We start from the raw sequence: 2,870 nt of genomic DNA on the forward strand, positions 1-2,870 counted from the left end.
GCTCCCCAGTCTTTGATGTTGTTGTTAATGTTTAACCCCAGGTCAAACCTGATCGAGCAAACCTAACATTACGTTCGTCACCAGCAGAATTTTGTCCTACGGAAGTGTCTGACGATTTTTAGACGTTTTGAACCAGTGTTTCTCAACCATTTTTTTTGTTTTTTTTTTTTACCTATGGACTCTTTTGATCCCTATTTTACTCCACTGGACCCGATGTTTAAAAAAAAAAAATGACCCGTTATTAGGAATTGTATTTTTTTTATCTTTTACTTGTTTCAGCCGTTAGACTGCGGCCATGCTGGAGCACCGCCTTGAAAAGTTTTTAGTCGAAGGTATCGCCTGGTACTTATTCTATCGATTCTTTTACCGAACTGCTAAGTTACGTGGGACATAAGCCGAATGCAATTCTACTACTACTACTACTACTACTACTACTACTACTACTACTACTACTACTACTAATCAGATGGTAGTTCTTCGAAGGTCACCAATAAAACAAGAACATTTGATGCTTTCCCCGCTAAATTAACAGCTCTAACCTTACTCCTCCAGATTCTCCAGGCAATAAATTTCAACGACACCATATACAGCATAATGACCGTCTCACAATCAACATAATTAACAACACGGGAATAATGAGTGGTTGAAGACGATGAAGCGCTGTTGAGAATGTGTTATAATTACTTAAAAGATAATAAGACGGCGAACTAGCAGAAACGTTAGCACGCCGGGCGAAATTGCTTAGAGGTATATCATCTGTCTTTACGTTCTGAGTTCAAATTCCGCCGAGGTTGACTTTGCTTTTCATCCTTTCGGGGTCGATAAATTAAGTACCAGTTGTGTACTGGGGTCGATCTGATCGACTGCCCCCCTCCCTCCCCCAAAAATTTCGGACCTTGTGCCTAGAGTAGAAAGCAATATATAGCACACTCAAGGCGGCGAGCTGGCAGAAACGTTAGCACGCCGGGCGAAATTGCTTAGCGGTATTTCGTCTGCCGTTACGTTCTGAGTTCAAATTCCGCCGAGGTCGATTTAGCCTTTCATCCTTTCGGAGTCGATCAGATAAGTTACCAGCTACGCACTGGAGGTCGATGTAATCGACTTAATCCCTTTGTTTGTCCTTGTTCGTCCCCTCTATGTTTAGCCCCTTGTGGGCAATAAAGAAATAAGAAACGTTAGCACGCCGTCCGAAGTGCTTAGCAGATCATATGCTTTTTCTTCTTACACCGAAAATCTTAACAAAAGAAGAGTATAGTTCTATGTGGTAGTCCTCACCGAAATTCACTAACCTAACCCTAACCCTAACCCTAACCCTTACCGTCCAACACCAGCTTCCACTGCTACCAACACCACTACAAAAACCACCAGGCAGGTAATAAAATTTACAACAGGACAACATGACAGCACTTGTCACTTATTATTGCACTCAAGGAGATACTTCAAGAAGTTGGTGAGAGGAAAACCCTCGCCCTTGTTCACAAAAATGTTTCTTTAACCTGAACACGAGGACATAAATTACGCTGTATAAGTAAGGCAGAAGTATGTAGGGTATGTATAAGTATATGCGCTGCCCAGTAAAGCCGGAATATCTTCACTATAATAATAATAATAATAATAATAATAATAATTGCATGCCGCAGTACCAGGCAGTGGCTCTCATGGCTTCTGATTTTAACTGACTGGAAGTGTTACCATGTACATTGTTTTGTCTTGGTATATAAGATGGGCTACAGCAAATATTCTGCTCAATACCACAGATTTGCTTGTCAGTTGTTTGACCTTAACCAGTTGAGTATGTCCCTTGGTGGCTGACAATATGTGCATCTCTGATCACGAGCAGAAGTAGTGGGGGAGCATCGTAGCCATATGTTGAGAGGAATACTTTGGGGTTTGAATAATTCACCTTTGGAAACATGGGTGTTTCGTTCAACATCCTTAAACAAACCTTATTTAGGAACATGCTGGGGCAATACTTCGCAAGGTGTTGTCAATCGAATAGACCCCTGTATATATATATATATATCTTTATTCTGCTACTCACTTTAACCTTTTTTCTTTGTTTGACTTTCTAAGTGAGACAACACATAATCACTCGAACACCATCTGCTCACGCTGCTGTGCAGTGAGAACCTTAAGCCACATGTCGCGAATCCAACTTCTTGCACACAAAGTCAAGCCTACGCCTTCACGTAGAATCTTCTCTGTGAAGTGGTTTATTTATTATTGTTATTGTTTTAAAATTTTGTTGAGTAGGATTTTCCAATGTCTTATGCTGAGAGATCTGTGTCAGCAGTAATTCCATATCTCTCTTCAACTTTATTAGCTGTCGTAATAATAATATCATTTACGTGTTCGTAAACGTGAGCAAAATACTTGTTGACGTTTCCTTTTTTTCTGCCAGAGATTTAGCTTCATTGTTCCAATGAAAGTCTTGTGTAATAAATATTAACACAGATATTAACACAGATATGAAAGGCCACGGTCGTACACCTCCATTAATGAGAAATATAACCTTCTTACTTTTTCCCCATGTTGTTGGAATTTCCAGTAACACTGAGCAGCTTTTGAGTTCTTACACCTACCCTGCGGAGGTCAATTCTATGTATGTATGTATGTATGTATGTATGTATGTATGTTATCAATCAGTTTCATTTCTGTATTTCTTGTCCATAGAGAAAGAGACGGACTCTAACATAGATTCAAGGCTCCTTCATTGGAACTTTTATCAACATCATCTAGGTATTTGTGCATGCGTGGGCGTGTGTGTGTGCAGTATTTGGTGTTAGTGTATGCGCAGATTTGTATGTTTGTTTTATGGATGCGTTTTTATGTATATATTTTCATGTCTAGATGCATGCATATGTATTTAT

General features: G+C 39.7%; 1 protein-coding gene across 1 annotated transcript in view; it reads right to left on the minus strand.

Moving 5' to 3' along the window:
* LOC106872367 (uncharacterized) overlaps positions 1-2,870 on the minus strand; it is a 115,353-nt gene that overhangs the window by 108,697 nt on the left and 3,786 nt on the right. The window lies entirely within an intron of this gene.

This window comes from Octopus bimaculoides, chromosome 26, assembly GCF_001194135.2.
Source record: "Octopus bimaculoides isolate UCB-OBI-ISO-001 chromosome 26, ASM119413v2, whole genome shotgun sequence".
NCBI lineage: Eukaryota > Metazoa > Mollusca > Cephalopoda > Octopoda > Octopodidae > Octopus > Octopus bimaculoides.